The 26,058-nt window shown below is 35.1% G+C and overlaps 1 long non-coding RNA gene across 1 annotated transcript; it reads right to left on the reverse strand.

The window, feature by feature from the left end:
* Positions 1–22,233: 22,233 nt before the first annotated feature.
* LOC135153339 (uncharacterized) lies at positions 22,234–24,752 on the reverse strand. The gene is made up of 2 exons (XR_010292793.1): positions 24,637–24,752; positions 22,234–24,236 (listed from the first exon to the last, which is right to left on the reverse strand). It is a non-coding gene; the product is annotated as an uncharacterized LOC135153339 (long non-coding RNA).
* Between the last annotated feature and the right edge of the window lie 1,306 nt (positions 24,753–26,058).

Consider the following 26,058-nt stretch of genomic DNA (forward strand, 5'->3'; position numbering starts at 1 on the left):
CAAAAAAAGGGGGTTTTAAAATTAAGGATATTTCGTCCACGAAAGAAATTGACAAGCAAAAAAAAAGGGTCTTCACTTTCAAAGGGGGGGGGGGCACACTTCTGTTTTAAAGCAGTTTCTACATTACAAATTTGATTGTGCTTCTCAAGGGGGGGGGGGGCACGGGCAGGCTCCCCATGGATCCGCTAGTGCTGCCAACCTATACGATGAGTGAACAGATGTCAAAGTATTGAATGCTGAAATGTATGCAAACAAGAAAGGAGAATGATGTATAAATTGAGCAATTAGCAGACTCACTTGTTAATGTTTCGAAAATCCCATTGGAGATGGATATTTCTTATTATAAAAAGAGAGTAAGAGATATAAAAAGTAATGCTTAAAGTTAACGAGAGAGAGAGAGAAAGAGGGGGGAGACGGGTGTTGTATGAAGGTTGAGAGAGATTTTTATTCAAAGAGCACATGAAGAGAGAGGGGGAGAGCGCGCGCAGTAGAGACGCAAGGTGAGATGGAGAATGGGAAACTGGAAGATGGTAAAAAAAACTGCATGGGAAAAAGTAGTCTTGAAAAGCGGCATTGGGTTTAAAAGAATTATATAATCGCAGCAATTAGTGACATAATAGATTGTACTGAACTTGATAAAGGAGGTAAAATGAATTATTCACAATCTGAGCGGAAAAGTATAAAGGGGTCTGTTTATTAAGATATTTAGCAGAGGCCATATACCCCGAGGTCATTCTGTTGTTAGGGGGAGGGGACTGCAAAAGAGTTTCGTCGTGAAGAAAAATAGGAAAATCGCGCCAGAGCATTTTGCAGGTCCCTCGATTCTCCCATTTTTCCATGGTCTTTGTTGGAACTAGTCTGTCAAGCAGGGAGGGATGGGGGAAATTTTCGTTCTTTTCTCACTAATTTTATTTTAGACTTTATACTACACGGCTCTGATTGATTCCTAGTAGATCGCTCGCAATATTGCTCATAAAGCATGATTTACATGATGTACAATTTGTTATCCGTTTATCAAGCTGTTAAAATAGAACTATATAAATAGAGAATGAGAATTAACTCTCAATAAAGACCATGGACAAACGCACATGAATATGGCATTTCCGGTTTTTTATTTTTGTATTTTCTCAGAGTGGGAATAATGAGCATTACCAGAAAAATAAGTCACCTTTTATGATTGTAAACTCGTTCATTTAAAATAATTCATGAAACACAGACAACCATTAGCTTCTATCAACATTTAATCCCACTAACAATCCTACATATCATTATCCTCCCCATACCCTCATCAATCCACATGCCCACACAACCACAGGCCAATACACACACACGTACACCCTCATACACACCACACACACACACACCCTCACTCGCGAGCACCGTCACATACCCCTACTGACACACATTAATCTAACACAAACAACCAACAAAAACCGACCTGCATACACAAATACACTCACTCCTCCCATGGACCCATGCTCCTCCTTATCCACCTGTTATCTCCTTTGCTTCTTTTTTCTTTTCTCACTACAGTTTATTCCGAGATCATTCATTTCCTTGTCAAAGTTTTTTTCCCCAGGCTGCCAGGCATCTATGTTTTTTCACGTTTCTAGATCACTTGTGTAACTCTTTGACTTCAAATAATCCTGTCACGATCATCCAAATTTTCTCCAATGCTCAATTGCTTCGTGTGCCGTGTTTGATCATTATCATGTTCAGGGTTTATTCACTTGCCCGATCCTAGTCCCTTTTTCTCTCTAGCTAATGTGTACAGTATGGCCACACATGAAGATTAATCTCACTCATCTCACCTTTTCTATTCCTCCTTCATCAATATGTTGCTGTTTTTAATTTATCATTTGACTTTTCCCATCTTTCCCTCCTTTTTAAAAAGTCGAGTCCGTCATCAGCCATCCATTTCTGACTTGTTATCATGTCAAACGCAACGCTTTCAACACCACTCAGCGTACGAATTACAAACAGTCTTTGATTGGGAACCCGGCAATTATAGCTCATCATCGTTCGCTTTTTTCCCGGGCAAATTAGCCGAAACTTATTAACCTCTTGTCTCCTCGCATTACCGGCTTTAAGACGAGTAAACATGTTTGAAGGTCCCCAGCGACAGATGAGGAGTTTATTTGATGAAGGATGGATGCGGTCTTCTCCTGAAAAGGTTAACGAGGGATGACCATGCTGGACATCATGGGAGTGAGATGTAGTAGTTCAGAATGAGTGTTTGGAAATTTGTTCTTGCGAAATAAAATTGCTCCGAACTTCGTCAGATCTGAGGAGATGGAATCGGGAATAGGGGTAATGCCGCAAATTGAATTCCATTGATTATATTTTGAATTTACCACAACGTGATTCTTGATAAAGGATAGACACTGACGTAAGAAAAGTAAGAATGGAAAGGCCAGTATAGGATGCGATCAACAAAGAATTAAACATTATGGATGTTCATCTAAAGTACATGAACATGATTAACGAGGATGATGATGGTCCATGAAGTCGAATTACGAAAGACAACAAGAGGGACTCAGTAAAGAAAATCTTTATCTCGAGATGTGCAGGGAACCCTTTTTAAGCTGAGAATGTAGGTGAAATAGTAAAGCTATAGATCAGGCCATTTTCACTGTACCCTAATTTAAATTCATTTTTCCATTGAAATGATGATGAATACTGTCATCATGGGATTCCCATAAATAAACTGATTGATTGGTGAGAGATCCCTTCTGATTAATTCTAACAGAGTGCAATTGAGGTTACTGCTATGAAGGTTTTGGCAGCGTATAGGACAGACACTAGAGAATACATCTTACCCATAAAGCCATGTTTGATACCACGTGATCTAGAGTAGATGTGGACTCATAGTCTTAGGAAAACATTATTTTAGCGATCTTTCCTACTTCTCTATCAATCAATGATGTTTCTAATGCCAATATCTGTAGCACAAAAATATTCTGAATAATATTTCAGAGGTTACATGTTGTATTAATGTGCTTGAAAATATATGGGGATATATCGAAACGTATTTAAGTGGTTACAGCCTACCTGGAAGCACACCTAAGTCTACCTCTTGAACTTCTAAAACTGCAACAACTACTCATATTACTATTACTACTACTACTACTACTACTACTACTACTACTCCTACTTCTAATACTACTGCTATGACTACTACTACTACTATTACTATTACTACTACTACTACCACTACTACTATACTACAAATACAACTAGTAGTACCTGGTCAATTGTTTCCAAAATATAATTGCACCCCTCCAATTCTTTGGCATTTTCATCCGTTAATCGGACAAAGAATATCAATTTTTATCTAGATTTTGAGAAAATCTGTTTTCTTTTTGGTATTTTGTCAGTCTACACATAAAGATACTGACATTTCACAATTACTATGCATGAAAAGTCAAGGTCGAAGATTATACCCTTTCCACCTTGAAATAGCATGACCACCCTCGCAAAACCAAAATTAGAAATATATTCAGAGAGTAACCTAGATTAAAACAAGTTTCCAATGTATCACAGGCACAGCTGATTTTATTGATCGTTTCGGCTCAAACAGGGTAATCTGGGTGAGTAGTAGGGGGAAACAGGTTGAGGGCTAAATGTGGCTAGTTCGAAGTAATGGATGAGGAAAATTAGCGCGCCACATTCGAAACTGAATGATGGCCTCGAACACGCTTTCTGGCAAACTGAATCCTTGTAGATTAATGAGACATGGGTGACCAGAAAACTCTTCCTCCTTTAAGGATGATAAAAGACAAAAGGGGAATAAAGGACACAGAGGTGATGTTGAGATTAAATGTCGTTAATGCTTGCATGTCCATACAAACAGGAAATAGGGGTTATATGGCGGACGTGAGGCAATAGCACAAGCTTCAGGCAAAAATAATGTCGTAGATTCACCAAAAGTATGGCAGCCATGATTAAGATTTTGCTAAACATAATAATGGAAAATCCACTGAGAGTATAAAATAGGACAAAACAGATAATGTAATTAGAATTAATTAGCTACGTTGATGAAATCTGCATTAATAGACAAACTGTTGAAGAAGATACAGGCGAAAAGCGGAACTGATATCCATCCCGATTTTGCTATTCTATGTAAAAAAGGGTCTGATCTTACTGCCAACCCCCCCCCCCTCCCCCAAATAAAAATGCATTTTCCCCTATGATTTCCGAATCCATGCAGAGTTAATGAAAGTATTGATAGATGTAATGGGATAAGGTGAAGTCTTAAAGTCATGAATGCCTACTGAATTCTGGAAAAAGTAGTTGTAAGAAAAGGATTGATTGATTGAGGTTTAACGACACCACCAATACAATGTGTCATATAAGTGTCTGTGAAAGAAAAGAGGGGGAAAATGGAATTCAAATAACATGAAAGGGGCAAAGAATAGAGGTAAATGAATACGATAGTGGCAATAAAATGGACAGAGGAAAGACAAAAAATAACATTATCCTTCTCTAAGCATGCTTAGTTATATAAAGTATAAGATTAAAACACGATATATACGTTGATTAATTGATTGCCGAACGGAGAATAAAATAGGAAAGTTGATCGTGTCATTTGCAGTAGAAAAAACCCATTATCTCAGGAGGATTAAAGCTACAATGATTTATAACTAGGCTTCAATTATGCATGGAATATTTATTGCATGAATATGCCCTCACTAAATGTGACCGTAATTGGTGTTCAGAACTGGGGGACCTTTGAGCCATAAACTGCAAAATATCAGAAATCTCTGGTCTTTTTGATGCAATTTGAGGGGTCATCACCCTCTTTGTAGAGTAACAATAATTGTTTTGTTCATGTCTACATCTATTGACACTCTCTCTTGCTCTCTCTGTGACTCTGTATCATTTATTCCTACAAATACCCACATATCCCTCTTTTCCATCCATCAATCAATGATTTGCATAACCCCCTCCTAAAAAAAACCCATACATTTCTTTTTTTAGGTGAAGCGTTCTCCTTTGTTCCGTTAAGACTATTTTCGTTAACAAAACAAAAGCCGACATTACATTGCAAAGTCATATACATTAAGACAATTGTTCAGTGTTAGACAGAATTATAGATTACCATGAGAAGAATGATAAAGGCCTGGGAACAATTTTTAAAGATGGGATGTTCGTTTGTTAAAAAAGAAACCACAAGTCCACCAAAAAAGGTTTTAAATGAAAATGAATCGAGGTAAAGAAAAGAGCACAAAACCTGAAGCACTATCCGAAACAATATGTATGAGGAACAAGTCCAGTTTGAATACGTTAAATAAAAAAATGTAGGCACAAACAACACGCAGATCTTTTAAATAAATACAAAATTAAGGTGCAATCGTTACACCGGTGATGTTTTCACCTAGATGACCGTCCGACCTCTTCTTATACTATTTTCTTTATTATTTTACTAATACAACTTGATCCATTTTTATTTTATTTTATGATTATCCAGATTATTTGTTCTTCCCGTTTACACCAAGGCTTGTCATTGTGAATACCATGAACACATAATAGTGTCATGGTAGAATATCGGAAAACGATAACACCCATTGTACGAGGATTAATATATCAAAATCGCAGAATTCATCTAGAAATTTGACGAAATTATCAAGTTGCAAATTATATCATTTTGCTATCGGAAATAATATCAGGTTGTCATTGTTAAAGTTCCTTCAGGGGGAGGGGCATATCTGTGTGTGTTTTTCGCTAAAACTTTACATGTGTGAAGTTTTGGTCAACTCCCTTTCTGTCTACGAAATCTTAGTTTTATTCTAAATATCATTGCCCCCTGTTGTCGCTTCGGAGCACAAGAAGTAGACGGCTTATTTAAAAAACATAATAAACTACCATAAAAAAATGACACCCCTTAACGGAGGCTAAAATGTTGATCGGATTTTAGTACTGCATAGTCCCCCACCCGTCTCTCTTTCTCTATCTATGTATTCTTATCTCCAGAACTTTGCATTTCAATGCTACAGTCACACAGTCGCTTACGTTAAGTTACGTCCGCAGCGAATTGATACGATGATCAAGATACGATAAGTGGACGCACCAGTGGACGTAGGCGTGGACGTAGGTACTTGCTTGCTAGTAAGTAGACGTAACTCTTAGTAACTTACGTCCATTTACGTCCATCGTAAGTATTCACAATTACCTGCAAGTACCCGTATCCTTACATTTACGCACGTTTTCGGACAGGTACGAATGCTGCGGACAATTGCGTCTTTTGATAGCATGTGAACCATGATGTGGAACCCAAACTACTCGTCCTGCCTTTCCCTGGCCCTACCACATTGATTCGGGGATCGGGGGGGGGGGGGGGGCTAAAAAAATAATCTTATTCACATATATCAAAAAGGAGCAAAGACCAAGCAACATGTGAACAAGGAAAAGAAAACAATTAATACATTACAAATTAATATTATGAAAGGAAAGGGGAAAACCAATATGCAGCGGGTGTAGGCGATTAGCAAAGGACAAAGACCTATCAAAGCGTATTAGTAAAAAGCCAGACAAATTAATAGTAATTAAACAATTCCAATGCAACATAAATAAAACCACAAAAGGCTCAACTTTTTTTTAAGTTGATGGAGAGTTGACAAGATATGTTTTATATTTATGTTAAAAATATAGTAATCATAATGATAAACTGGTGCTTAGTCACTTTCTATCATCACGACAGAGATGGATAAGTTTTAATTTATCTTGTCAAATCATTCCATATGACACTTCCTTAGCATCTAATAACAGTTCTACAAAAAATATATATTTATTTCGGAGATAAAATTCATTGATGTTTCTTGTTGAATACATAATTGCATTACTATTAAGATGTAAAAAAAACCGTTGATAGTATCTAGTAAGGTCTCTTTTGAATAAGATAAGATAAAACAAGCAACAAACTAGCGATGTAAATCATGCAATTAAACAAAAAATCAAAGCTTCTGAAACAATGGGCCTGTATGGGCAAGACATTTTGAATAAGTGATTATTATTGTACGTTTTAGCATATTATGTTTTGTGGTGATAAATATGATGAGGTGCTTACCCATATTATGTTAAAATGTGATAAATAAGGCAAGATAATTGTCTTGTATAAATTAGTAAAAACACATGTGACGAGTAAGTCACGAGATGCAAGTCTACTCATGAAACCAACAATACATGATTATGGGCTTTTCATGTATGGTTATTGTCAATCTTATTTCCAAGGACATTTTTTGTTAGCTTGTTTATTACTTTCTAATTGATGCGGAAACTAATCCTCATTATAATTCTTTTTTTAATGATATGATTAGTTTTTTTGCTTTCAAGATTTATCATTAATTTGTTGGCAAGGAATTTTAGAAATGTACTGTGTGATTATTCTTATTGCACGTTTATGCATTAAAAATACATTTTTATTTCATCTCATTGGTGGCTTTTCTCACACTCGGTTGTCCAATCTAATACTCTGCACATAGCTTATGTTATTTTTTAAAACTTCTTTCTTTTATGTAAAAATACAATTTTTACACTCCAGTTTTCTCATTCGTAACCTCATGTTTGACATGATGATCGATTTGTGTTTTTTTTTTGGCCATTTTTTTTATTTGAATTTGAAATAATGTCTACATTGATTTGTTTTAGTTAGTTCAGATTCAATTTTAAAAAGTCCTTGTTTGAAGGGAGGCATAACTCGCGGAAAGTTGTTTTCTCGATGAAGTTCAAAATATATACTGTTTGGGCATGCAGGGGATGTTCCGAGGAAACCACGTTGGTCATAAATATTCGTAACGATCCGTTAACTTTTCGTAATCTTCCGCATCTGTTCGTTAATATCCGCAACTCTCCGCAAGTGTTCATAAGTATCCAGAAGATTAAGCAAATCGAAAGAAAAATAACGCATCAACTGGTAAGATTTGCAAGTATCCGCATCTAATCGTATTTATGCGCATCTTTTTCTTAGATATCTAAATCCAGGATTAAACCAAAACCGACTTCCCCCGAATATTTCCGAACCGATCTAGCCGAATTCGGCCTAATTCGGATGGTTCCAGTGGATTTGAATGTTCCTGAATCCTTTCTGAATTTTCTCGTATTCGTGGAGGGAGAATAGAATACTCCCGAAACCACATAATTGCCTGTATTCGGATAGATTCGCAGCTGATTCGGTTCCGGATTAATTCTAGCTTTAGAAAAGAAAATCAGTGATGAGATGAGATCCGTTGGGATCCGCAGGAAAATTTTCTTTTTTCTTAATGCAACGATGGACTCAGAGCAATGTGTTGCTGTAGCATACAATCTCTTCATTTGCCTTCAATACGACCTTCCCTTTGATGTTCATTCCGCTTAATATTATATTCATTACTACCTTAATGATTTATTAAAATGGGGATCCAACAATTAGGCAGTGTGCTTGTCTTTTCCATGATTAAGCTCAAGTGCATTTTGAAACCCCTCGGTATAATAAGAAAATATTTCTGTCATCGCTTATTGTGTCAAATCAACATAGCATGCATTATTATTCCCTTTTTAACCTACTGCTTTTTGTGTAAAAGAAATAGATTATATGCCTAAAATGCAATATTATCTTATTCACAAAACTTTGTATTCCACTTCCTTACTTCTTTTTCTCCTGCTGCTGCTCCTCCTGCTTCTCCTTTCCCTTCTTCTCACTCGTCACACTTTTCTTACCTCCTATAATATCTTCTTCAAGTTCATTCTTTCTATCTCCCCTTTATATTGGAAAGGTGTTTCAATTTTCTTTTCTGCAGTCACCAATTTTTAATCGTTTTATGTAATTGTTATGTTCATAATGTGCTATCTGTATATTTATTAATCTTTTATCATTAGTCCTGTACTTCGTTCTAAATCGAGTAACCTGGACTTATTTTCATTGTATGTTACTTCCCTTTGTTTTACATTGAATAAAGGTGATAAATAAAAAATACGCTCAAAAAACAATTGGTCCGTGTTTTAATTGCAATCCGGTCGTATGCTTTTCATTAAGTATTCGACCTCTTGGTTAAAACATACCAAATAAATGTAATTGTTGTATTATTATTATGTTATAATTATTATCATTATTAGTATCATTATCATTATTATTATTATTATCATTATTAATATTATAATTATTGTTATTATAATTATAATTGTTATTATTACTGTTGTTTTTATCATTATCATCAATCATAATTATTCTTATATAAAAGGAAGATATTAATATTTAACTCAGACACCTCTATCATATATATTTTTTTCATTTTAATTCCCTTCGTTGTTGATTTATAAGGATGTGATCTGTGATAAAGCATAATTTTATTTAAAAACAAATTATAAGTTTCAGTTATTTTCTGTTATTACCCGCACTTACTATACGAAAAAGATGCGATTAATCATTGAGAAATATTTAGCCAATAATGAAATAGATAACATAAGCAACATTTGTATAAAGCTTTAAACAATGTTTCTATGTATTGCATAACTATTACTACCCGGCTTCAGCACGGCTAGTCTGATCAAGTCCATGTTCTGATCAAGTGGCTGAGCATTTAAGGAACTCCTACCTTCCTACCTGGTAGCCGTTAACTGCATCTGGGTGGAGAATGGCATAATTATGTGAACGCCTTAATTGCCGAAGGACGTAAGTGATGTGGTGGGATTTGAACCCGGGACCTTGTGGTTCAAAATCTGGGGACTTATTTACTCAGCCGCACTGTAAGTTTGAGCTTGGGTAATTATACCAATTTAACACTAAAGCACAAAAAATAATTTCTCAGTCTCACCTGCAAAATGCAACGAGATTAGGCCTATGTATCATTTCTCTTGACGTCGGCATAATTGCAATAACGATACTTTTCCATGAAATGAATCACAATGAGCACAAAGACAATCTAGACAAATATCGGGGGAGATATATTTGGAGCACCCAAATTTTCCTATTTTTTCTCTCACATTTTTACGCTAGAACCTCGAGGAAATGCTGATGCACGCTTTAGTGTCAGACCAGATTCTTGGTACAATGTTAACACTCTACATCAATAATAGCGAAGGCTTCAAGCAATATACGATCCGTCATTTATATCTGCAGTATTGATACAATCTGTGGCACCTTAATCACCTAATCTCTCCCCTGGGAGCAAACACTCCTTTGAATCGAAAGTTCTAATCATTTTTCCACTTCGTGCAAATTGTTTATATTCAAATTCAATTTCGAATGACACAAATAAATGGGAACTTTTACCCTCCGGTTGCAAAGGTGTTTTATCTCATCAATGACTATTGATGACTGAATATTGATTGCATCAATACCTTTTGTCTTTTTCTCTTACCTCAGTAACTTTTCTGTAGTTCACCCCCTCTCTCTATCTCTATTTGCCTGTATGTTTGTGTGTGTCTCTCTTTTCCCCGCTTTCCCCTTCTCTGTCTGTCTGTTGGTCTGTCTGTCTCTCTCTATCTATCTTCGTCTCTCGCTTTGTCCAATCCTGACAATGGTACTTCCATAATCAGGTGGTTTGTATTTCCAATATTCCATCTGATTTTTGATGCGATAAGGCGACATGTCTTCTTATACCTAAAACAAAGTGATGAATAAATCTAGAAAGTCTACCCACCTGCTATTATGTTTTAAAATGAGATCTCATGTTATGACGATGATAACGAATATAATAACAATTATGATAATAAAAAATACCGACAATGGTGATGATAACAACATGAGGGGGTTGATAACAATAACAGTATTGACAGGAATTATGATAAATGATAACGGTGCTCGTGATTGGGTGAAAAAAGCGATATCAACGATGGTTATTTTAATAATTGCATGGTATTTATGGGAGTAATAAGAGTCCCATCACATTAAGGTTAAAATATTTCTGAATAGGCCTTTGATTAGAGCAATATATATAAAGATATGGGATGTCCACAACCGCGCTACATCTTGCTCTCTTGATGATTCCCATACCCCTCTGCTTGTAACATCTATAGCTTGATTAATTCACGTTCGTTATTGGTGTTGATTTTTACCTGATTTCTAAGACAGAATGAATGTCTGCAAGCAAACAACCAGAGGACCGACAGATAAATTTCCATTCTGATGGACCTGATAATGAGGATATAAATATCTTAACAAAGGGTACTAACTAGTGCACCAAGTGGGAATCGAACCCGGGTCACCGGAATCCGAAACCCCACTCTACCGACTGAGCTATCGCGCCTCGGCTTGTAATGTTCTCTATCATTCATGCATTATCAACGATACAGTATGACAACTTCATCCCTTGTCTTCCAAAGAAACTAATTTTCAGGTGCCTGGAATTAACTTGACTATACATACAGTATCAAAATAAAGAAAGAAAGAAACATTCCAAGCTCATCCTGTATCATGTGATGCGATCATGTCACGTGACCAAAGCGGATGTAGAATTGTGTTATTACATCCGCAACAGGGCCTTTCATCTCTTTTTCTACCGATATTGGATAGTTTAGTATCATTTGTATTGATTGTTTATTGTGAAATGATGTGACCGAGTGAACCCTACGAAGAAACTTGAAGAATAAATCGAAAGACTTGGATATTCTGTAATGGTCTCATTTTCTAAGCAAATCACCAATTTCATTTTCCAGGGGCCGTGTAGAGAGACGATGTAGGAGGAACATTTCAAGAGACCAATAAATCAAGCCAACGTAAGCCGCATCTTGAGAGAAATAACCTACTTTTGAAATATCTGAAAAACAAAAACGATAATTTTCCAACTCATTCCTCATTTTACGATACACTTTTACTACAATGAAAATCAGTAGGCTCATCAAGGAAAATCCCATTGGAATTAAACTTCGATATCTAGACTAGAGTTTCGATTTTCAAGGAAAAACTGCTCGTATTTTCATGTAGTTTACAGTGTCCGTCATTCCTCATACAGGCTTGTTCTTATGTTCATTTATGTACCAAATTAGGTTGATCAAAGACCGAAACATGATACCATGTTACATTAAATCTTCACAAGAATTAAGCGGACGGTCTCTTAATAGCTGTTGAGGAAAATAGGCTAGGAAGGAACCTGTCCCATATAACTGAAACAATCTGGCCTATCATGTCTCTAGAATTCTTCTTTGGATTCTGGGACATATCAATACGGGGTATTTTGAAGAAAGAAAAATGTGAGCATTATGTATTCAGGCGGGCTTTATCTTGAAATTAGTCACCTCTCTTCTCGTGTGTGTCGCTGTGTGTGCACTCCTTTGTGTACGAAGTCAATGGGAGTGAGTGGAAAGAAGTCACCAGCGCTGATGAAATAAACGGCAGTGGATGGACTGGTGACTTAAACCAGGATAAAGCCTTTATGGCCAAAAAATTCCAGATCCATTTAATGATGTGACACCTTCTCACTAGCTTCTTTCTTATGTTAATGACAAGGAATTAACTCCATGGTGTGTAGGTAGGCGCCTAATTCATGTGACTTTCATTCACGACTACATACAATTGTGTGTTTTTTCCATTACGTAACGTTCACGTGTACACGTGCACAATCTTTCACGCGAACAAATTCATTCATATCATGACTTTGATTCATCATGTATGTTACTTAAACATCATATTTATGATGACAATCGGCTTAAAAGACTTGTAAATAATTAAATTTAAGATAACAAAGCAATTTCACTCACCCCATTGGGCTTGAATCAAGAAATTAATCGAAAATGAAAGACAACTCTGCGCAGCATTATCCAAGGGCAGTCGAGGAAAATAAGCGACACGCCACCAGCGGTCAAAATAAAACCTATTTCATCGCCGCTGGTGTTGCATTCAAATTCGTCTACATCTTCAAGTATCAAGATAAATTAGTACAACTGAATGGTTAATGTACATCGAAAAATTGGTGAATCGATAGTTTCAGAAATATTTGCCAACTTCACACCCCAAAGCTACTTTTAAAACTTCACTACATAAATCCAATTTAATACAATTTATCTGTCATTGCTTTTTGCTTATCGATATGCCATTTTGGGTGTTCGCTCTTGTGACTTCCCAGGTGCTCTCCCGACTTGAATATGAAAAGGGGAAAGAAATGCTAATTGTGGCTGGATATCAGAGCAACTTGCAGCTTTATTTTCCCTTGAGATTAAATAGGATACAATTTCAGGCATGTGACTGGATTACGCATTGCGTATGCTGCATAGTATCACCAGATATAATGTAGTTTTGCGTAGACACGCAAAATTTCCCGTAGACGATAATGTATACCAAGCCTTCGACGGTCTACTGTACGCAGATGGATGAGGAATTACTCTCTACGAAAAATAGGTTAAAAGGCTAAACTTTGCACCTTTGATATTAGTATTCTTATTACTCCGAAATATCGAATATGCACATCAAGGCTGGGGCACCTATAAAGGTAAAATTTCTTACCTACTTTGCAACTTTCAGAAAAGAGAACACATTGGAAGGCGAAACTTTGCACCTATTTGTTTTTACTGAAAGAAGCACAGTTATACCAATAAGAATGCGCTCTCCGTTTCACACTGATAAATGTGCAATGTTGAAGTTTTTCGTGTGTATGGGAAAGGAGTATCCGAAAAGAAGTTGATAAGTCTCTCGCGACCTTTATTTGATAAATTGGGATATATTTTCAGAACGTTTTGACTGGCGGAAGAATTTTTTATTGTTTTAGAGATGAACGAGATTTCCTCACGAGGGGGCACCGTTTCATTCTATCCCATATTGTTAAAGGTTAATACTGCTCTTTCAGGGCACCTTCTTTCAGATGTGAAAGCAAAAGAGAGAATGAATAAAAATGCAAATTGCAGCTGAATACCATAGCGACACATTGTGCTTTATTCAGAGTGTGTAAATTAAAAATGAAATTCATGCATGTTCGTTCAACAATAAATTCGATGATTAAATCATTTGAAAATATAACTCGTTTCCATTCCAAGACAGTTGAATTGTGGAACCATTCATCACTGAACATCATTTATTATTACTATTATCATCATTATCATCATCATCATCTTCATCATCATCATCATCATCATCATTATTTTTATAATCATTTTTATTATTATCATTATTATTATTGTTATTATTATATTGTCATCATCATTATCACAATCATTATTACTATATATGAATTTATGATTAATGTCATTATTGATGCTTATTTCTATCATTAAAGTAGTCATTATTGCCACTATCGTTATACAGTAGTTGTATAAACCAAGAATTAATTTTTATTCAGGTCATAATGTATTGCTGATTTTATCAAATTTTGTTATAATACTGCCTGGATTGTTCATCGTTTGCAGAGTATAGTGCAAAGAATTCAAATACTTATATTGAATTGCAATGACATTCATATTTTAGGGATTCTTCAAACGTTATTATTCTATTGTATTTCTGAGAAAAAAATTGTAATTCCCTTCCAAATTCTATTTTGATTGCTTCATATAACCATTACTAGCTGCTAGATACAAGTCAACTCCCCCCCCCCCCCTCTGTTTCAAAGAAATAATGAAGAAGTTATCTTCTTTGCAGGGAAAGCATACATTTTCAATTAAAATTTTATGCTATATCGAAAATTCAAATTCTTAAGACTCTTTCCACCGATAATTGGTTATATGATTATTCTTACCGTTTTAAAGGCTCAGTCATTCATCGGATTTATTCTAAATGAATATCGCTAATAATTTTACTGGCACGAGTATGAATCTGGATATAAGTTCTTTGGGGAATAGATACCTAACACGTGGTCGATAAATGAGCTAGAAGATTTGCATACAGAAAACCCCTAGTGTGGTGGATTTATCATTCTAGTCTATTCTCCTCCGAATCTACATCATCCATATGTGATGTCTGGGGGAAGATGATATTGACTGCGTTTTGCAATCAAGGTAAACAATGCGCCTGATACATAATTAAAAAAAGGTAGCAAGTTGTTTAAGCCCGTCACTCTACTAATAACAACATTTTAAAACTATTTAACAACTTGTTAAAAGCTTTAAAAGTTGTTAGAGTGATGGTACTTATATAACATTTTACAGTATAAACATACTTTTTAGTACTTTGAAAGAGGAGACTGTGGGGTGTTAATTTTTTGAAACTATATAAAATAGAAAACTAAGAGAAATGTATTTATTAAGAAATTGACGATAATCCATCAAAATATAAGAAAGCTATTTGACTATTAAGATCAGATTATCATTTTCATGAGGTAATAAATTGCTGCTATCGTGTCGTAAAATAATATAATTCTGTGATGTGTTATTTTTTGTAAGAGACATAACATAAACCTATCACAAATAATATATTACCCAAGTTTCTATGTAAGAAAAATCATCCACCATGATTCATAACTAATAGGAGTTTATTCAGTCTTAATATATGCGAGATGATCTTAAGATTATTGTTGGCATAATTTATAAACAAGCAATAAACTGAAAACTGTGTTATTCTTGCCAATGTTTTAGCAAAAGTTCAGTGATGTGTTCTATCATTTTCTTTCCGCCTCGATAAAATCAATTGAGCGACTTGGTTAATTGTCCTCTATTAAGAAAAAGAAACACCAAAGGCAAGGGAATCATCACAGCATTTCGAAGGGGAATACTTATCAGAGGTACATTTGCCGGGAAATAAGTTAATTAACATTCAAAGTCCAATCCGCCCGCCCTCTCTATTACTCAAACGCCCTTACACAAACTCAAGTACAGTGTATAACATTATTTGCGCACACAAAACGTTATTTTACACGAAGACGCACCCACACACACGCCCAGCTTCCCTGTCCTTACATCACGACTTTGTATGAAAAACAACAGCATTTTCCTCCCCAGGATGATATTGTTGCGATAAATAGAAAAGAATGTGTCATGGAGGAAGGAGGCAAGTGAGGGTGAGTGTGTGTGTGTGTGATAGGGTATGGTGTGTGTGTGTGAGGGAGAGAGAGGGGAGGGGGAGTTGGGAGAGAGAAAGGGATGAGGACAACATAGGTATACTATATAGAAAGATGAGTGCATCCATTGGCCATTTCCATTCCATCCTTTAGTCACTAATAAAAGCACTGTCCTTTATAGTCTCTCAGATCTGGTCCTTACAAGATGTTTGTATCCTGACGAAATGTTTGAGGAAAAACTGTCAGCATCCAACAAGCCATTCAAATAAAATTAATTCTTACGATAATTATTTACGTTTAAATTCCACTGGGAAAGTACGAATCGGAGAGTATGTATCTACTCCTTTACCATGTTTACCAAAGCCACTAAAAGTAACAATTGTTAATATCATTCGATTTTTTTTTCTATTCGATGGGGCGGGGGCTGTTAGTGCTACCGAAGCATGCAAGAGAACACTAGAGCCGGAAAGCATCTGATAAGATAAGCCACGTGTAAAATTATACTTTATAATATATCGGTTAAGGCACTAGCGTACCTACGGGGGGGTGGCGCAGAGGGGGCAGACTGCCCCCCTGACGAGTCACAACCAATGCAAGGGACATATCCCTGCCCCCCTGACGAGTCACAACTGACTCCCTGGCTCGCTCCTTTAAACTTGAAGACCTTTTTTTTTGCTTGTAAAATTTTTTTCTGGTACGAAATCCTTTATTTGTGGTTGAAGACCCTTTTTTTTTTTTTTTGGTCAAATTTTTTTTCTGGTACGAAATCATTTATTGGTGGTTGAAGATCTTTTTTTTTTTTTTTTTTTTTTTTGGCGGACGAATTTGCCCCTCCCCCCCCCTGTAGAAAATCCTAAGTACGCCACTGGGTGAGAACAGCAATATTAGCATTTCAAGATGAGCTAAATTGCAACGCGCAAAGGCGATAAGACAAGATTAGACATGTCAGATTAGGGATTTCTTCAAGCTACGAACGTGAATCCGCAGACGACGCAAAGATTTCAACTTCTTAACGACAGTCGTCATAACTCCTCATCAGTGTGATAGCTTAGGGAGACAATGACACCCTCGTCATGAACAATTTCATAATGATGGTTGGGAGATTCTCCTGCAAATCATTTTACTTAGCTATTCTTCAGAGTTTAGAATCCCAACCGGACGCTTCGTTTTACTTTGAGAGAAGATTCTCTCCAATCAGGTCGTGAGTATCAAAAATACTGTAGGGCCCGGCCCGCAAGTAAAGAGTAATTGAATTTTGATACTCTTAAAAAGTTAATCTCTATCTGATAATTCTAGACTGTCAAGTAGGTTTATGTTTGTATTGTTGTCATTTCCAATCCCTTCTCTTTACCAGTGTTTTGAAGATATTTTTGTTTACAGTACAACGTGAAAAGCATCGGATTACATAAATATTTTTGATAATAATGAAATGAGAATCTTCTTCAACAGAAACCAATCGATTCGATTGATAACATTTATTCTTTTTTCAAAATTAAAAAAATCGCAATGTAAGGCAAAAAAATATAATAAACAGAAATGAAAAAAATATATAATTCACATGCCAGCTCAACAGGGAACATTTTCCTTCTTAGATGTTAAAACGACAGCGGATTTCAGAAATAGACTGAAATAACACGAAAAAATCATGAGCAAAATCATAGCTGATATACTATCTCTCGAGTGAATAACAGGATATACTTATACGACTGAGGACTCTTTTTAATGCTCTTATTTTCTCTTTCTTTTCTGTTACCCCTATTTCCCTCAATCTTTCCCTTTATCACTACTTTAAAAAAATCAAACCCTGTCCATTCTTGTAGCACCACCAGTGTGCTCCTAGTTTTTAGCATTTCACAAATTTCTGGACTGCATAGAACATGTCGGGAGCTTACTATACATGTATACTTCTCGGGTTCGGCAAAAATTCAACACCAGTATTAGATGTAATGATCCCACGCCATTTCACCTGTTTTATAATGTGAACTCATAAGATATTTATGTTCTCATTAAATACGAATTAAGAACTTACACCCACAGTGTTGTATTTCTTCTGGACAGACAAGATTACACATTCTGATTTCCTTTTGAAAACATGACTGATGTTAATTATAAAATGTTGTTGGATATCCCATATAGCAAACGTCTAATGAGTGTATTAAGATGCAGATGAATAACATAATAAAAAAATAATGTAAATAAGATTTATCTGCATGGTAATATCAAGTCAGTAAGAATAGTCTCTCGTGGCCAGTATGTGTTCCTTGAATCTGATATGAATTATAATGACAATCAGGTTATGAAACAAGGATCTCAAATCTGAGAACATATTGGGGAAACTAGACAACATCAAGGAAATGGAAGAATTATGACACGATTTTGTTGATACTTACGACAAGAAGATACGGCTAGACATACAAAGATATACGATTCCCGGACTGATTGTAATCTGTAAATTAAATCCGAGTATACCACAAGGGAGATGACGGAAAAGAACCTCTGGCCATAGTGATAAGAACAAGCTTTCTAATACATTATCGCTAATTAAGACATCAAGATGGAAGGAGTACGGACAAGCAAGGTTATAAACAACATCCCATAAAAAAGCTCTGAACTGGAAACGCAAGAGAAAGGTTTATTAACCACTGAACAAGAGAAATTCCTTATTCCTTTCTCCATTAATTCCCTCGATGCGGTCTTTGTGATCTGTTTGGTGCTAGATCATCAGCGTGATTGAAAGAGTTTCCCCCTTCCTAAAAAAAAGAACAAGATGTGTAAAAAGAATGTACTGGTAAGAATCGCTCGTTCATAAGGTCAAGGCTATACAATTAGTCATATTAAAAAACGAAAGTTGATTAGTAATTCACCTTTGAGGTATTCTAAGCGGGCTCTGATTAAGATTAAAATCTTCATTCACAATTCATGTAAATCATTTTCATACAATATATCACTGTCTATTGTTTGCCTACATCGAAGGATGAGTTTACATTATAAATTCAATTCCAACGGATACTTTACACTTCCTGTTCCGTTACGCTAAGCGCCAACATTGGAGGTCCATGCTAAGAGCAAACTGCAAAAAGGTGATGGATTTGGACCTTATGATTTGAAAATGATAACTGAATGACCAAAACTAAATTTAGGGTTTCCAGTACTAATATTGTATAATCACTAATTTGTTTTATGTAGTATTTTCAGTACAATGATCTTACATGATACTTATGTTGAATTAAATGTTTCGAATATCATCCAATCCAGGAGGTGGATGAAGCGGGAGAACCCCATTTTCCCAAACCATATAGGTTCACCCTATTCCACACTCACATTTGCTCTACGGCGGCCGTACGGTGGGTCGAAAACAGCCATTTTATTCATTTTTATTCAAACCACCTATGTAGCTATTTAATACAAAAAATGTTAAACTGCCGTTTTCGACTCGACGCGCCGTACGGCCGCGGTAGATCAAAATGTGACCGAGGACTCGAGGTATTTTGGGAATGGAAAAACAATCTAGATCCGCCTGTACCTTAAAATATACCGTGTGTACTTGCGAGTCTTCGCAACATCCATGTCATTCCATGTCACCAATTTTCCATGTCTGTAAGCATGGTAATTTTACAGTTCCACCAGCGAATCTGACTACAGGCCAATCAAATATAGTTATTTCGAGTGGTTGGTGTTGGAGTTAGTTTCGTTGATGTAACTGGAGCATTGAGGAAGCACTGACATTCATCCATGACCGAGAAAATACCATCATCAAGTATTTATCTTTTAGTCTTTCTATCTATTTGAGGTTGGTTGTATAAATGGGTGAAAAAATGACAACCTTGGGTTTTCTTCCTCTGAAATAAGCGATAACCCATTACAGTAAATATGGATAGGGTTTCGTTTTTATCAAATGCCCACATCATTGCAGAGTATTCATTTCTACTTCCTCTATGATTGTAATCATATTTGATCCGCTAAAGAATATCTAAGTTTTGAGGACAAGTAATTGCAAATTCGAAATGCTGTATAGCGTTACTACCGACTCGTATTAAAGCCAATATGTGTGTTTTCGGAAGTGCTGTGATATATTTGCATACTTATTTTATTGCTCACGTAAAGACAGTGCTTGCTACATGTATATAATCTTGCTAATGACGATGTCAGAATATCCGATGTACGCAGGTTTAAATGTCGTCGATGATAGTGTCCCTGGTTTGATTTTTTTCAAAGAAAAATAAAAATCTACCGTATTCGTAATTATCGTTTTCTAGCTTTGACGGAAGATTGAATAAACTCAAATTTAGCAGAACGAAACTCCCATCAAAATGAGACAGCCTTTAAACAGTCTTCTATCATATCACGTCATTCTAGGCCATTTGCATGTTGGAGAGTGATTCCTCTTTGCTTCTTGAAAATAAAACAATGATTGTATCTACCATAACAGACCGGTGACATTAGAAAAGATTTAGTCATCTAGTTATTGTAATACCTTTTAATCCCATGTGTTCTGGTTCATAAAGCTATATTTGCATGTTACACAGGCTCAGAAAAACCACATGGCGAATGAGAGGCCGGAAGTCATTATCTTTTTAAATATTTTTTCATAATACATTTTTTACGGTGTGTACCAATCTATCATAATATCACCTCAAATAGGTTGTTGGAAGAGCATTTGTGTTTTAACAAATTGATAACAACAAGAATTTGAATCGAAAGAAATTATATCTAAACTTAAGCGATGTCAGCTAATGAAGGCATATAATTTGACACATTATTCATATCGCACTTGACTTGTCATTTCCACATGATTTGTGATTTGAGATTTGCTTTCTCCTCTTGCTCCCAGATGAATATTAACATTATTCCTTTCACGATGAAGGCCATCAAACAATTCTATTGACTATTATCGGAGGCAATATAAATTGCTTCAGATTGGATGTAAAAGTCGTTCTGTGAATAGGAAATATTAGAAGGCTCGATATAATACTGGTAATAACAATTTGGACTCATTCTTGGTATTGAGTTACCATGGTTACTTTAGGCAGAAAAAAATCAAAGGATATAATAGTAGCGATAGTACATCATAATAAGAAGTGTAATAGAAGTACACTGAAAAAAAGGGAAGAAAAAAAGCGGGTGCTTGGAGTATTACAAGTTTTGATTTGTCTTATTGTTTTTTCTGCATTTGTAACATTAGCATGCATTCTTAAAAATGTTAGGCAACACTCTGTCCACACAACAATTGGTAAAAACTTTATCCAATTCTGGGTAGTTATAAACCAATGAAAACCGACAGGTGCTTTGGGTGAAAACTTTACAGTATTAGTTGAAAACTACCCAGAGTTGGAAAAAAAATTCAATCAATTTTTGTGTGGACAGCATGATGTCCAACATTTTTCATTACAAAACAGACATAATTGGTTTCTGGATTGTGTTGACATGAATCATTGAGAAAAATAGGAAAGAGTTCGGAAGACTGGATATCAGAAGCACACCACAACCCTTAGGCATGCCTAATTTACATTGCGGTTTATGGTCTTCCGAGTATTTTGATATAATTTTCTTCACACAATTGATTGAGTAGCGCATATTAAGAATAAGGTAAAAATTATTATTTAATTTCAGTCGTATAATTCTATGTAGGTCAGCTTCTATTGGCAGGTGTTTCAAACATGTGCGATCCATCAATGTTTCTAAAAAATGTGTATCTTACCGAAAAGGTAGCTATAATATCATGAGGCTTTGATGTAGATGCGGTGCAAATTGATTTGACGTACCTTTTCTATCTTAAGTGAAGTTTTGCTCATTTCCATATATTATATCAAATCGAATTGTACAATACAAATAGTTTGAAATTACGATGAAAGTAATGTGCCAATGGCATGAATGTGTGCTCTGTCATCGTGTTACCTTCCCTCCAAGAAACAGCGTACTTTCAAAGGTTCTTGTGTTAAGAACACCCTGGATGCACCCTTGACTGCTTGAGATGTGGAACTTTCAATCTTCAAGGCCAAAAGAAGGTAAAATTGCAAAATGTAAAAGATGCTCCAAAGAGGTAATGGTCGAACCTCATTTCTTAAAGGGTATACGTGCATTTTTCTTACTGTGACTGATGCAAAACTAATATCAGCACCCTTTTTCATCCTTCTTGTATATTGTATTTTTTTAAGGTAAAATATTCTTGTACATGCATCTGATCTACTGAAATACTAATTAAAAAACACAGTGCTCATCAAAACCTATCACAGTCATGACAGAGTTGAAAAGCAATAGGGATCTCGTATATTCTTAGATTATTCTTTAAAGAAACATTACTCCGACACACACAAACAAATCAGAATTTGATGACCAGAAATGAGAGATTTGAATAATTGATATTAATAATCCACAATTATATATAAAAAACATATCACATACGTGAGTACCATACATGCTATTGAGCAATTATTTCATACAGTGTCATATTTCAAATCTATTGCCATCTCCATATTAATTGAGCAACGGTTGAGACAGGAAGTTGAATATTCAATATCAGGTAACAAACAGAAACTCGATCTTTACTTTGTACAAGTAATATTTTGCTAGAAGAAACATCTTAAATCATATTAAATTCAGTAATGATCGATGATGCATTTATTTTTTTATAAATATCACAAATCATGAAAAGTTGAAACTAATCGTTACAAGCCTGGGGTCTTTCATGATATAAACCATATATTAAACTAATCGTACATAATAATAAGTACCAATTGAGACAGATACAATCATCGTAAAAGGCTATGCTTTTGTAAAGTACAAGGTCCTCTTAAAGTGAAAATGAAGGAAGTCAAACAATATTGTTTGCAAGACATCAATTTCCTTCGGAGATGAATAAGTAATATAAAAATAGCTTTCTCAATAGTGCCAAGTATCTAAAGACTCAGTATTTCTTTTACGCAAGTAATAGAAATTTGTTATGAGGAAAGTCTTTATATTTTTAAATAAGTTCAAAAGATTCCTGTTTCATTATTACGTTTATTTTCAATTAAATACACAACCCAACGCAGCATCATAAGAAGGAAGAACCTTGATGATGTAAAACCAATCTGGGGCCCGTAACACAAAGCTTAGCAATGATCATAGAATATTTTCTACGATTGATTGCATTGGGTACAATGTACAATCAATCGGGAAAATCAAGTGTAGGATTTATCAGTAATCTTTGTGTTACGGAGCCCTGGACATCATACTGTACAGCAGTACCAATTGACACAGTGAAAAACGATTATTTCATGAGGCTACAAAGTTTCTTTTCCAAAATATGAATGGAAAACAAATAAAATGTTGCCAATGCCTAACTTTCCATTTTCAGAAAGACACATTCCAGTTACGTGGGATGTTATTAAGTTTTTTTTATCCTACATCCAAATCAAGAGCATTTTCATCATTTCAATTCATGAGTATGAATAAAGCTGTTGTTCATGTTTTATTGTTTTGAAACTTATGATAAACAAATACAATTCGTAATCTTGCCTTTAAATCTAATTTTATACAATTTCGTGAGATATTACATCATTTTATCAACAAATATTTTGTTTATTTTAACGGACGAATAAAATATGTAAAATTTATTTGAAATGCGTTTCACATGGCGCATCACGTTGACTTTTTCCGAATTATTCTGGGAATTGCACGGGTAAGGAAATGGAAATAGAATGCTTGTAATAAATGAGTAAATAAGAATATAAATCACACGATATAAGGACCAACAATTACCACTAATATATGTTTTTAACAAACAATGATTTATAATAATTTTGTCATCTGAGACACGCGCACGTATACTTCATCAGTATATGATTTGGCCTCGATAAAATATAAGTTTAAGAAATTCAGTTTATTCTCAGCTGATTATAATCAAACTTATTTATACCTTTATCCTCTCATCTCCCTCACACGCTCAAACAGCCAGCACACTCTCACACACGAACAAACACACGCTCACCCACACCATAATACATGCACTTACTCACGCGCGGATATACACATCCTTATATTTGGACCTCGCGTATACATCCATCTCCCATCCAATTAGAAATGATTTTATCACCGAGCATTAGCATCTTTCATCTAATTACCTATGATTTTTTTTTCAAATTTCAGTTGATGAATTTCAGTTATAGATTATGCAATTACACCATTCAATCACGGCCACTCCGAAACACATTCACCCACATCAATGTCCTTATCCAGGCAATTAATATTTATTAGGAAATGTTATGTTACGTACTTCGAAACAATTAACCAATAATTCAAAGAAATTATTTCATGTCAAGCGCAAACATTTTAACTGTTCTTCTGCGGGATCTTCACAGTCACCTAAAGAAAAGAGAGGAAACAAAACAGTAATGGTAATTAGATTACAATGGAAGACGATTCAGAGAATAGGTGAACGTCATCAGTGTCTTTATACTGGTTGACGATGATGTTCATTTTTTTTTTCATCCGTGAAGGGGGGGGGGGGGGGTAATCATTAATTCACTTTAACATAAATTGCATTACATCCTATATTCTGATGATATGACAGGAATTACTACATCTCTCTGCGGGTGATGAAGATTTTTACTTCTTTTTTAATAAGGTTTGTATCGCGTCGTAGGTGCTTACATTCTGAAAAAAATACTTTACGTCGAATGGCAAACGGGAATAAGGACGAATTTTTAAACTGTAAACCTAAAAATTGATGATCAACAATAAAATGATAATGGATCTCACTTACAGTTTTGACTTCCGTGTAGGCTTCCAGACCATACTCGCCTAGTTCTCGACCAGTACCAGACATCTTGTACCCTCCAAAGGGAGCCATAGTGCTTACTACGTTGTAGCAATTGATCCTTTTGAAAAATGAAAAAATAAAAATGAAATTTATCGGCAAATTTTACTTTGTACTTATATTATAGATTTTACATCCCTGGAAATGTAAAGAAATTACTTGGAATAAACACTTGCGTATAACAGATTCATCATAAAGATTATCTTCTTCACAGAATTAATATTCGGCATTATCATCTCCAAACAACTAAACGAAAATTAACAAACGGCGGTAACAAAGTCATAGGAAGCAACAAAATATATATATCGGTAACTTTTCACTTTCTTTCTATCTGTTCGCTTTTCATTTGTACCTTGTGTTATTTATTTGTTCATGTTGTTTTTCAGATCAAAAGCTCATCTAGGTTTTTGCCCTATCATGGTGTTACATGAATAAAACTAAACTGAAAAGCAAATTTCAAAGACTACATTTTGGACTATGTAATAAAATAAGATTACAAAACATTAATACATTTGGTGAGCTTTTTGTTGAGTAATGTTCAAGTCATTATTTTTTGTGGCAATAGGTTTCTGCATGTGCAGCACCAATTTATTCATGTTATTGATAAGAATTGTATAGCATCGAAACTCATTTACTTTGTCGGTGATTTAAACCGATTGGAAAAAAAAAACTCCTAGCCATTCTTGATTGATATGCAGTGCATGTTTATGAAAAATAATCAGAAATGTTTACTAGTCGAATACCAAAGTAGACATGCGTGGATCTCTCAAGAAAACAGAGATATCTTTAATTTCATTTCCAATTTATTAAGAGCTATGATAGATATTCAGATACATGTAATACCAATCTAATATTTCCAGGAAATGAGGATCTCAAAACGAGATAAAAATCAAAGTAAAGTCACTTTCCTGATCCGATTTCAATAGTTTCACTTGTGCTAGTAAGTCTGAGGGCGTATATATTCTGTATACACATCGCCCCCTTATATATTTGTTGCACATTCAGTATAGTTCAATACAAATCATAATCATATCATAATGTTAGGATAAACTGGAAGCACTATCGTCATCAAAATGTCCTTAGTTTTCCTAGACGTTACAACCTGATACTGTAGGACCATATTGATATATGGAAGTCACGATCTTTAAGATCAAATTTAGTTTTCCAGGATAATTAACTGGAGGAGTGCATACATGAAAAGAAATTTATTTCTGATATCCGACTCTTTACGTCCTCAAGTATTATATGATATATCTGTTTTGGTAAGGTTCGTGAATGAAATAATAACTCGTGGATCAAATTTTATTTGTCTTGATATCAATTTTAAGTAGGTAAAAGATGAAGCACCAAGACTGGTTTACCCTATCA

The sequence above is a fragment of the Lytechinus pictus genome, chromosome 1 (assembly GCF_037042905.1).
Source record: "Lytechinus pictus isolate F3 Inbred chromosome 1, Lp3.0, whole genome shotgun sequence".
Lineage (NCBI taxonomy): Eukaryota > Metazoa > Echinodermata > Echinoidea > Temnopleuroida > Toxopneustidae > Lytechinus > Lytechinus pictus.